Source organism: Chanodichthys erythropterus, chromosome 2 (genome assembly GCF_024489055.1).
Source record: "Chanodichthys erythropterus isolate Z2021 chromosome 2, ASM2448905v1, whole genome shotgun sequence".
NCBI lineage: Eukaryota > Metazoa > Chordata > Actinopteri > Cypriniformes > Xenocyprididae > Chanodichthys > Chanodichthys erythropterus.
The window spans coordinates 5,289,891-5,303,413 of NC_090222.1; positions in this window are offsets into that span (position 1 = coordinate 5,289,891).

Below are 13,523 nucleotides of genomic sequence, written 5' to 3' on the forward strand. Positions count from 1 at the left end.
TTTGCATGGGTTTGAACAGCACGATGTCCATAGTCTCTAAGAGCATTAGCTTATGTAGTGCTTTACACAACATATATGTACTGAGGTCTTTCTTTTCTGTAGTTGCTTGCTGTTGGGGGAAATGTTTAATCTTACCCTGCATCCTCAAGAGTAAAACCACTGCCTTTTTATTTGTTTCACATAAAAGACACCCCGCAGTTAGTGATGCAAAATACAAACCAAAAACAAACAGATGTCAGTTGTTGTATGGTTTAGGCTTTATGATAACCACTGCTTTTGGGGTCCATTGTATTGTTCTGTGTAACTGTGTCTATTATAACCTCAGGTTTCAAGTGCTAGACTGCTTAAGGGTCTAGAGAATGAATTTAAAGACCACATGAAATATACCCCTCTAACACCATAAGCAAGTAGGCCCAATGAATTACGGTTCACAGTGGTAAGTGAAGCTATTGGGTTTTTTTTTAAGCAATGATCCCGTCAATATGTCCTGCCTGATGCTCCTGTTTTAATAGAAACTATTGCTGCAAGTCCTTCTGGTCTTCATTAATGCTACTTAAAATGTGTTTACACTAAATTTGTAGAGTCAATATTCTTATTATAATCGGAAAAAAACAAAAAAACTATCTCCCATGATTCTTTAATTAAAGGCTGAAAGACACTACACAACTTTTGTCCAGAATTTTGAAAATCACAAAAGCACGTTGTGTATGATGGGCACAAACTTTTTTTAGCTTCAGGATTTGATTTCATCCAGCCGGAGGATATCAGACATGATATTTTGAGCTGGTTTTAGAACACATATTGTTTTCATTTGTCACACGTCACCCAATTACATTACTTGCCCACCACCCACTACATTTTGCTTTTTTATAGAAATAAAAACCATTTATTTCAGTTGGACAATGGACGCAATTACAATTATAAATTGAAAGCTTCTGCTCTGCTCCATAATGTCCCTTTCAAGGAAAGTCTGTTTACTCGTGGCCCCTCCAGGCAGCTATTTCGGGCATCCAAGACCAAGTCATCTATTTGAATCCTGAAATCTCAAAAACTGCTTGCCGAATTCACAATTAAACAACTTCTTTCAGATCAGCAACAAAATCTGACATGAACTGTCCCATAAATGTTGTTTCTTATGATCAAAAAGTTAATTTTTTGGGCTAGACCAGCCAATGTGCATGTGCAGTCCTAAGCTCGAGAGTAAGGAGAGATGACTGACAAGACGATGGTGGAGGATTTGGTGCGCAACAGATCCTGAGCGTCATTGACAAATATTATCTTGTAAAATATGCTGTCAATACCGACGCTCCCTACACACAGAGTACACGTTTAAAAGCAATTTTAATACTACACATATTGTTAGCGGCTCATTGATGTCCGCAAATTATAAGCCTTTATGCAGAGTATGCGTGATTGCGAAATCAAAAGTGAAAGTGAAAAGCGAGCGCACGTTCAAAACGATAACCCCACCTCCCCCGGTGTAATCGCAAGTTTAAAGTGAAAATATCCTCTCGGTGACATCCCTAGTAGTGATCCTCCGTCAATTAGTGCATGATACCTAGTTATAATTTGTAACCATTTACAAAGTTGCCACATAAATGATGCCTAGTGTTTTAAAATCTGCTCAGATTTTTAAAAGTCAGGTGGTGTATTCAAGCCTTAACACATCACCAACTCAGAAAGTTCTAGTTTAAGAAAATGTCCTGCTGATAATTATAACTTGGTGGTGTAAATACAATCTTTCCAACCTGACTTGAATGCAACATATTTCAAAAGAGTCATTTCATGAGGTCTTTAAATACTTGATTGTTTCTATTGTGAGCTTTGAGTCTGTTTAGGAATGTTCTTTAGCATTTAATTGTGTTTACCACATATTTCACATCCCAGTGTCTGTAAAATGTATATTAGCGTATCCCCAGTATATATAGAGTATTTGTTTTGTTCTTCCCTAAATGTCTTTTTTGATTTTGAACAATCATGCCACCAGTTGTAATAACTTCCTTTGAGGATATGAAAGTGTAGGTCTCAATGAGATTAGCTGACATAATACCCCACCACAAATGCTCCTTTATCAGTGCCGGCTTATTTTTGACTTTTATTTGAGCCAAACAAAACCACATATGACCTGCTTTTCTATTGTGTCCTGCTCAGGGCAAAGTCTGCTGTATTCGTTTTTTGCCTTAAACCTGTTTGTGAATGTCGTGGGTTGAATTCTTATATCATTGTACCAAGTGTTATGGATGTAGCATTTGATTCAAATTACATATCAAATATGTGTGTGTTTTAATTTTGTGCATATGCAGTTCGGTTCTCTTAATTTAGGAGAGTTGAAATGGGTTTTGAGGGTTGAGGATTACGGCATTTGAGTTATTTCTTGGCAGGTGTCCTTCGCTTTAGCTCTGTCCCATCTGCGAATCATCAAATGAAGGCATTAATCTCAAAACATGCGGCCATGAACGTTACATGGTCAAAAAGGGAACATATATTTGCAGATAGCGGTGGTCAGTGCAGTTATTTATACCTTTGAGCAGTGCTACTGTATGTAGTCAAAAGGACTGTAAATGATAGTGTTTTATTGCCATGTCTAGCCTGGCAAGAAATAATAATGTCTGGCGGTGATTGACTATCTATGCAAAATCCATTTGACACTCAAAATCCATTTTATTTCTGTGATTATTCATGTTCAGCTTATAAATGCTGGTTTATATAATCTATTTCTTGGACACTGGAAAGAGATCCTCTTCTGCTATGCACCTGCTATTATTGTACTGTAAATCTCTGAGCCTGTAAATAATGGTAGCATTATTGCTTATTTACTGTACGTTTCTGATCTTGTAAAATAAGGTTACATACTGTAGAATTTGTGTTCAGCTCTGCATTACTTTTAGGGCCTAGTTGTGGAGTGACACTATTATAACACTTCTTGGGATTACAAATCTGTTCAAATAAAATGTTTTATAGAATGTTGTGTATAAAATGGTCTATAAACTGCAGCACTGTTGGCTACATTTTATTTTAAGATGTCCTTGTTACAGTGAAATTATACATTTACAGGGTGATGGATTATATTTATGATGGATGGATGTGCTTTTTTGGGCTTCAAAATCTCTATTGCCATTCACTACTATTATAAAGCTTGGAAGAGTCAGGATATTTTTTTAATATAACTCTGGTTGTGTTTGTCTGAAAGAAGATATACACCTAGGATGGCTTGAGGGTGAGTAAATCATGGGATAAGTTTCATTGTTGGGTGAACTATCCCTTTAAGGATGGGTATTGATTCATTTATCTCTTAAAGTGATAGTTCACCCAAAAATGAAAATTCTGTCATTAATTACTCACTCTCATGTCGTTCTACACCCATAAGACTTTCGTTCATCTTCATAACACAAATTAAGATATTTTTGTTGAAATTCAATGACTCATTGAGGCCTCTATTGCCAGCAATGTCACCAAACCTCTCAAGATCCAGAAGGGTACGCAAAACATATTTGAAACCGTTCATGTGTGTACAGTGGTTCTACCTTAATATTATAAAGCGACGAGAATACTTTTTGTGCGCCAAAAAAACCCCAAAATAACGACTTTTCAACAATATCTAGTGATGGCCGATTTCAAAACACTGCTTCAGAGCTTTACGAATCTTTTGTTTTGAATCAGTTGTTTGGAGCGCCAAAGTCATGTGATTTCAGCAGTTTGATACGTGATCCGAAACACTGAATCGAAAAATTTGTAAAGCTTCGAAGCAGTGTTTTGAACTTGGCCATCACTAGATATTGTTTGTTGGCGCACAAAAAGTCTAGTCGTTTTATAATATTAAGATTGAACCACTGTACTCACATGAACTGATTTAAGTATGTTTTGTGTACCTTTCTGGATCTTGAGAGGTTCTGTAACATAGCTGGCAATAGAGGTCTCACTGAGCCATCAGATTTCATAAAAAAAATCTTAATTTGTGTTCTGAAGATGAGCGAAGGTCTTACGGGTGTGGAACGACATGAGAGTGAGTAATCATTGACAGAATTTTCATTTTTGGGTGAACTAACCCTATAATTTAAAGGAAAAGAAAATGTGAAATTAGAATGGTGAACAGGATATTCATGAGGCCGTGTTTCAGATGTGTTTATCCAGCTAACATTCTCAGAACATTCTGGCAAGATTCTCTCAAGATTATGAACAAACATTCTTCCGGTAACATTAACAGAATATTATTTCAAAGTTATCTGGTATGTAATAATGTTCTCAAAACTTTAGCAAAAAAAAAAATTATTTATTCATTGCATGAAGCGTTTTAGTTGGACATTCATCTCATGTTTTTTGAAATGTTATACTTGCTACTTTTGAATGTTCTTTGAACATTCTAAATCATTACCATAATGTTTGCTGAATGATAATATGGAACATTCCCTTAACATTCACATAACGTTTTTAAAACATAAAAAAGAAAAAAAAAACTTTCAGAGAACATTCTGAACTAACATTCATATAACTTAATGGGAAAATTAGCAAAACATGCTTAGAATAGATAGCTGGGTAGACAGAGAGTTGCAAGTTTTCCTTAATCCATTTTCCTTAATTCCTGAATCTAGTTCATTACATCATTTAAAGTGAAACATTTTAATGTATTTATTGACAATGTAATATTTACGGTCAAAAGTTGCTTAATATGCACCAATTCTTTTACACTGGGCTGTTTTAGGTTTTTGGGAATTGTTTCTTCCTGAAATTATCTTCTCTAGCCTCAACATTCTTTATGTTCTTACCTACTCCAAACACTGTGGGCTACAACTTTCCACTTGATACCATTCAAGGCTATTAAAATGCTGACAACTCTTGCTGTGAGGCCTTGGAAAAGCCAATCTTAACAAGTTACCATGGAGCTGGACTATTGGCAGAGATGAAGCTAGAAACTTTCTATGTATCAAATAAATGTATGCAGTGCATAAAACTATGAAAAGAGAAATACCTTAAAGTCATGAAATGGAAGTTGCAATATTCTTTCTTACCTGTTGTGATGTATATTCCAGTGAAACAGCTTCTTAAACTAGGAAAACTGTAGAGCAGGAATTGATTTTGTCCATGAGGAATTGAATGGATGGTTGTGGTTTGCTATTGGTGGATCTCATGTGAGTGACCGGTTGCCCCGTCTTCGTCATCAGAGAAGAGAAGTCACTGCAAAAGGGAGGGGAAGTTACTTTGGTTAAAGATTACGAGGCACATGAATTAAAAAAAAAAAAAAAGGTTTGCACGGATAATTTATAATCAATACTGCAATATCCCATAAAAGATATGAATTGTTCATTTTGATTTCATGGTGAATTTAAAATGAAAATGCAGAAAAGGTCTTCACTCTAAAACACTTTATTCGTTAAACACAGGAGTTAACAAATGTTTCTGCTCTTCGCCTTCGTCAGTGTGCGGACATTTTCTTATTTTTGAATTTAATATGTATGTTTCAGCACCTTATTAGCTGGGAGTGAGCGGTGAATACTTCGATTGGAATTTAAAATGAAGAAAAATGTTTGTAATTGCTTTCTTCTAGGGTTTTTCAAGAACCTTAAATCAAACAGGCTTTCCATATACAATGACAGCGACCACTTCCAAAAACACCATTAAAATATCACATGACTTATTCTAAGGCCCTGTCTCCACCTGGTATTAAGATGTGTTTTGGTCGATCGGATCACAAGTAGATGAGGGAGACACATTCCTGTTTACACCTGGTGTTTTAATCCGTCTCTTTTGTCGACTTTCATCCACTTCTGTCCTGATTTCTTTGAGGGGAGGGTCTATGGGCAGGTAAATGTATAGGTTTTTTAGATCTTTCGATTTAATGGATGAAATAAGCTCATGCAATTTACATATGGACACGACCGGAGGCGGCGGAAAAACACACGGAGAGCATCAGCTTTCGTTTCTGCTCTGATAGCGGCAAGACCACACCGAATGCTGTGTGTGTTAGAAATCAGGAATGGTGAGAGAACATTGTGCTTGGTACATTTTTCGTCTTCAAACAAACTTGGTTCTTCACCAGACTTCAGTTTAAATCCCGTTTGGATAGCGCCCTTCCCATAATGTGTACGCATTAGGTCAGTAGGTGGAGAATAGGCGGTCTTTTTTGGCTCTTTGCAATGCATTCAACCACATGAGCTTCTACACTACGAAAGCATTTTAGACCCCGTTTACACCTGTATTTAGCGTCGATCACAAGTGGACGATGCTAAATGCAGGTGTAAACGAGGTCTAAAATGCTTTCATAGTGTAGATGCTCATGTGGTTGAATGCATTGCAAAGAGCCAAAAAAGACCGCCTATTCTCCACCTACTGCCTTCAGATGACTTGATATACAGTAGAGGATATTAAAAGATGATATACTATTCTATAAATTTTCTATACTATACATATACTGCCGCATACTATTCCTTTACTTTAAAGCGGTGTGCTGTCGCCCTTCCTACATAACATCCAAATCAGTCAAATCATGTAACATGACTGTCGTAATATACAGTCTCTCCCTGTCGGACATGCACAATACTTAAAACAAAAAAAGGAAAAAAAAAAAAACGCTGATTTCTCTGTGCGCAATCTAAGATGGAGCAAAAGACGGACAGGTGTACGTTACTTTGAGCTTTGAGTGTGCACTTAAACGGACAAACACACACAAAAATTTGTTAAAATGCCTATCTTGGCAAGCTTTCAATTAAAGGATTAGTTCACTTTCAAATGAACATAACTATAATTCATATTTATAATTAATAAAAATAACTATAAATAACTATAATTAATAAACATCCTGACGCATCCGAGCTTTATAATGGCAGTGAATGGGAGTAACTACTGTAGTATGAGCTGAAGAAAGTGCTTCCATCCACATCCATCCATCATAAATATGTGCTCCGCATGGCTCCGGGGGGTTAATAAAGGCCTTCTGAAGTGAAGTGATGCGTTTGTATTAAAAAATATCCATATTTAACAAGTTATGAAGTCAAATATCGAGCTTCCGCCAGACCGCCTTCCATATTCAAGTTACGAAGAAAGTGTAAACTGGCGTCGCATCAGTTACACTTTTGCCGTAAGTTGAATAGGGAAGGCGTAGGATGTAGTGTAAGCTTTCTGAGCTGCAAGAGTTGTACACTTTCTTCGTACGTTGAAAACGGAAGGCGGCTCGTACGGAAGCTTAATATTTGACTTCATAACTTGTTTAAATATGGATTTTTTTACACAAACACATCATTTCACTTCAGAAGGCCTTTATTAATATGTTTATGAACAACTGTGAAAAAAGCACAAATGTGAGGGCATGTCAAAACTTCATTTTTGCATGAATGCAAACATGTCATGAATGCATTGACAGGGGCTTCCTTACAAAGTTTTGCTTAGGAACCCCAAATAGGTTTGGAACGACATGAATGTGAGAAAATGACAGGATTTCCATACTGAGTGAACTATTTCTTCAATCAAACGTTCTTTTTGTCATTGTGGAATCTGTGTTGAACAAAAAGCGCTCAGTCCTGCCTCTTGAAATCAAGCGTGTAATACCCTCCCTCCTGCGTGTCCTGCTTTACTCCTCGTCTTGCTCAGACCAAGGTCTGTCCGATAGCAGCAGTTCAGCACAGCCCTTCATCCACAGCATTGACTCTCACCGTCTGAAGAATACAACAATTAAAATAACAGGTGAGTACTAAATGACAGGAATGATGACAATATTTCATCCTTGATATAAGTCTGCAATGATGTGACATGATTTGAAGTTATTTACTGTTGTAGAAAAGCTCTTTGCAGACTTCTGTGGCACATTAAATTACCAGATGCTTTGTAGAGGAACAATGTGTCAAGTTATGTCATTATTTTTATTCAGTTACTTGGAAATCATTCAGAAAAAACCTACAAAATTGTTAAATTTAAATGTTCGGGCCAAGCAATAATAGTTAGGGCCAAGCAATTATAAAAAAAAAAAAAAAAAACATCTCAAGATTAAAGTTGTTAAATTTCGAGAAAAAAGTTGAGATAAAATGTTGAGAATAAACTCATTAAATTACGAGAAAAAAGCCTTGTAATTTACAAAAGTTGTAATTTAACAAATTTGTTCTTGTAATTTAACGACTTTTTTCTCATAATTTAATAACTTTATTCTCAACATTTTATCTTGACTTTTTTCTGGAAATCTAACGACATTTTTCTCATAATTTAACGAATTTGTTCTCAACATTTTATCTCAACTTTTGTCTTGAAATTTAACAACTTTAATCTCGAGATGGTTTTATTTTTTTATTATTGCTTGGCCCTAATCCTCTTCCGTAGGGAAATGTGCTAAATTGTGCAATATAATTTTTGGCCTGGTCGTCATACAAAGAAATTATGAACATGCAAAAACAAGAGAAAACAACAAAGTATTAATAACAGATTATGTTGAGGTCAATGTAAGCTTTTTCCTGTGAGCTTTTTGTTTTTCTATGGATGTTTTTTTATTTTTTCATAGAAAAAACCTGCAGCTGTAGTTTGCCCTTATTTGCCAAATAATTTTTTTAAGATAAATACCTTAACCAAGCTTAATAAAATATTTAAATATATAAAATATTTTCCTCATTTTAAGTGAACTTGTAGGATCATTAAAAACAAATATCCCCTCCGAACATCACTAATGTATATATTTTTTTTACAATTGTTTTTTTTTTTTACATGTTCATTTACTTTTATCCAACAAATGAGAATAATACAAGAATAAATTAAAAATATGATAATATAGCAGAAGCAAAGGGAGGAAATAATATTAAAAGTAGTGTTACCACCCAATTAGTGCAAGAGTTAGCTTGACAGGTGGTCTATTGAAAGAGATGAGTTTTCAGTCATCAGTCATTAATAAATTATTCTTAATTAAATGATGTCCTCCAAAAGAATAATATAACATGTATTCTCTTTAGTACAGTCAAGCCTTTTCTTTTCCATTTGCCATTTTAGTTTCCAAATGCCAGTAGTTTCTCAGAGCTTCTAAATAATATCTCCCATGTGTGTAGATTCCCACTGTGTGACAATAAAGGCTTTCAGGATCTCATTAAGCTTGCACATTGTATAATCCAGTATTGTGATACTCAACTGACAGTCAGCTTCATACAGTAATTTAACTGTGTTTAAAGCCTTGGCACATGACTTTGAGTAACAGGTGGGGGATGACAAGAGCCAGTTTAAACCATTACTTTTAACCCACAGTAATCAACATAACTATAAAAAATAAAATATATTGTTTACAAGACATAAGAGCTCTTATTTATACAGTTATTGTATTTATTATTGTAATGAAAGCAACAGAAGATTTCAGATGAGATGCTAACATAGGTTGAGTGACAGGATTTGAAACTTATACTGTGAAATTGCTTTAAGAAGCCATTCATTTTAAAGGTTTTTTTTTTTTTTTTTTGAGTGCATTTTTGGAATTTACATGAATTTTGGAATTTCCATGTAAACATAAAATTACGTGTAAAATTACATGTTGATTTTCAAGGTAACATTTCACCGCTGTTATACCAAATGTGTTTTCTTTCCCAAGTCAGTTCTCTGACATTCTTTAAAGTTTTATGATTCTGGGATCTATCCTGTAAATTACCTGACCGTACAAATTTAGATATTCATAGAGATTCTTCCCAGTAAGGGTTCATATTGACACATCTGGAAAACATCATTTTAATGGAATGTTCTTTGTTGTACATAAAAATCACAATGCATTGCAGCTGCATTTCTCCAAAACTGAGAAAAATTCTCACATATTTACTTTCGGAACACAAATTAAGATATTTTAGTTGAAATCCGATGGCTCAGTGAGGCCTCCATAGCCAGCAATGACATTTCCTCTCTCAAGATCCATTAATTTACAAAAAACATATTTAAATCAGTTTATGTGAGTACAGTGGTTCAATATTAATATTAAAGGTTTATAAAATAAATATAATTTTTCTTTTCACATTCATGAAAGACAAAAAATAAATTACTGTATGTAAATTTAAAATTTGGATTCACATAACATTTAATAAAGTCACAAATGTCACACCAAAATGTTAGTGTGTGAGAGCAATTCCAAAATAAATGTTAAGTAGTTTCAGGTTTCTCTAAACAAAAAGAACAGAGGGTATTAATATCATTCTTAAGTCTTCTGAGAGAGCACTTATCTGGTTAAAATCTATGAATTAACTTAAAAGTTATTTCTCTCATTTTGTTAATTATCAGATACTTGTGAGGTAATGTCCAAACTTTTTTCCAGTGATATTTGAACCACTGAATTTGTGGACACGAATTTGTGGGCGTGAAATAAAATGGACAGAAAATTTCCTGCTGAGAATTTTGGGTTGTATTTTTAAACAGAATGAATATTTTGGAAATGAAATCTGAAAGATGAATATGGATTACTGCATTTTTAACAATGAAAATGTGTTTGAAGTGTTTTGAATTAAAATATTCACAACTTAAATATACACCATGTTGAATTTCAGCCCATAAAAATGCAAGCCTTAAAAATACAATGCATTGTAATACAAGCATGGTTAATGCAATGCATATTTTTTTCAAGTAGTGCAATTCAAGATGCTTTTTGTTTCAAAAATAAATGGCATTATTTTACTTCCATATTTACTCACATTTATAACAATTTTGGGATGCTGCAGTTTTTCACTAACATGCTGTGACAAAAAAAAATTAAATGCCAAAATAAAAAAAAATAAAATAATAATGGTGCAGTACGCACTGTTCCCTTGTGAAAAAAAAAAAAAAAAAGAATATTACACTTTAGCATTGAAAAGTGTAATTATTATGGAGATTATATACTTAAAAGAATATTAGAGCGATCGTAATGTAATGTTTTCAGACACTTAACTGAATGTAAATTGCAATCAAATAAAAAGTATTGTCTAAATTTATATTAAATGCAATTAGCTGAATTTAAGAGTTTATACCTACTTAAGTACATCTTTATATGTAATTTCATAACTGCTTCTATTGTCTTTGAAATATGGTTAAAGTGTACTGACATGCTTTTATGGTAAACTAAAATAATGTAATTTCTATTGTATTTGTATATCATGTAATTAAATATATTTGTAATGATGAAGTTGGAAATTAGTACATTTATCAACTTTAAATGCAATATCAAATAACACACTACAGTTAAAATTATAATCAAGTACATTACATGTGCTTTAGGGCCAGATTTACTAACAGCTTGCGCTAGCGCAAACCCTCTTTTGGCGTTAAAAAACTACTGTCAGGATTGAGTTGTTTTTGCAGCTGACCCTTTTTGTATGCATTTGTAGGAGTTTCCCTTTTGAGTTTTGTGCTTCAGCAACTGCATTTAGTGGAACTTGCTTCGTTCTCCTCTTGGTAAAAACGCAATGGATCTTCGACGTTGCCAGTCACTGTGCTCTCGCTTTATTGCAAGTGAGGATCTGCATGGTAAGTGTGTCAAACGCATGGGCCTGTCGGATGCATGCAAGGCTATTTATGGTGCTTCTGGCTGCAAGTTTTGCAAGCATTTTAAGCTTAAAACTCTCTGTGCGAGGCTTGCTTATTTTGATAAGGATTCATCCGCTCTCCCCCGTCGATCGCAGGTAAATGAAGTGGCTGACGCCCTTCATGAATCCGATGCCTGGGGATCGGATGTCGAGCTCAAGACTATGGAGAGCAAGCAGGCCAGTTTCTCTCTCTCTCTCTCTCTCTCTCTCGCCTGAGTGCTCTTGCCATGCTGATTCGCCAGTGGAATTTCTCCACAATTATTTATGCCCCAGTCCAGAGGCATGTGATGCCATTTCCTTTGGAATGGAGAATGTTTTATTCACCACAGTGTCAGATTGTGGGCCTGTGGCCGAAGCTTTCCCACCTAGCAGCGAGGAAGTGCGGCCTGGCTGCTAGGTGGCCATGGACTCAACATTGAATCATCTGACGAGCATCACGACTCTCAATCCTCTAAGCGTAACAAGCGTTTTCTGAGCGGCCAATCTAATTCACGCCCCATTCGGAGGAAGCTTCCATTTTTCAGTGATCTTCATCACAAGATTTCTAGACCATGGAATCAGCCTTTTTCAGCTCGTCTGATGAATACTGCGGCCACTGACTTCACCAACCCGGTTGGTTCTGTTTAGTAGGGCTATACTAGCATTCCAGCGGTTGCAGACAAGCTGGCCACTCACCTTTTGCCTTCTACCACTCGCTCTTGGAAGTCCCACCCTCTTCTTCCATCTAAGCCTTGTAGGACCACTTCCACCATTGTGGGAAAATCCTACATACCGGCTGGTCAGGCAGGTATGCCGCTTCATACCATGGCCATTCTTCAGGCCTGCCAAGGAATCATCCTTAGGGAAAAATGGACAAGTGCAGGGGGCCTGACACCGGAGGCAATCAAGGAGCTCAGCAGAGCTACTGAACTGGCACTGCGTGCGACTAAGCACGTTGCATGCGTGGTTGGGTGCACAATGGCAGGTTCGGTGGCTGTTGAACGCCATCTTTGGCGGCCAGTAAGGTTTGTTTGGTGAAGCAGTCAGCTCAGTGGTCGATAAATACTGTACTGCTAAGACGCAATCTGCTGCCCTTAAAGGATTAGTCCACTTTCAAATAAAAATTTCCTGATAATTTACTCACCCCCATGTCATCCAAGATGTCTATGTCCTTCTTTCTACAGTCAAAAAGAATTTAAGGTTTTTGATGAAAATATTCCAGGATTATTCTCCTTATAGTGGATTTCAATGGCCTCCAAATGGTTAAAGGTGCAGCTTCAAAGGGCTTCTAACAAAACGATCGGTCATTTTCTTTAAAAAAATACAAATGTATTATATATGCTTTATAGACACAAATGATCACCTTGCAAGTGCTTTGCCATTCTGCCTTCCTTATTCTTCAAAAAGCTTAAGCTGTATGTCCTACACCTTCCCTATTCTACTTACAGAAAAATGGAACTGGCGTGCATTCCTTAAGTAAGTCCTTAACCGGAGATTTGAAGGCTGAGGGTATGGCCGATCAGGAGCGTTCGCTAACGGCTTCTGGTCTTCCCGCTGATGTTCAGGAGACCATTGATAAATCTTGTGTACTTTCTACAAGACAGCTGTATTTGAGGTCTTTGAGTCTTGGTCCACGACTCATGCAGTGGATCCAGTTAACTGCCCAGTTAGTTCAGTGTTGGAATTCCTGCAGGGTAAATTTATGGCTGGAGCAGCTGTGACTACTTTGAGAGTATATGTCGTGGCTATCGACCACCTGTCAGGAGTCAGACAAGGTCCCCTTGGGTAGACACCATCTCTTCGTTTATGCATGGAGTTAGGCGCTTGAGGCCTGTGCGTCCTATTAGTGTCCCTTTCTGGGATTTGTCGGTTGTTCTGGAAAGGTTATTGGAATTGCCTTTTGAACCTTTGGAGTCAGCTCCTGATCAGATTCTGGCTCTCTCTGTGAGTGGGCCTTGCATGGAGATTCCCCCAGGTCTTGTGAAGATGTTTCTGCAACCCAGACCTGGTTATGTCCCTAAGTTTTGTCCACGTCATTCTGTTCTCAAG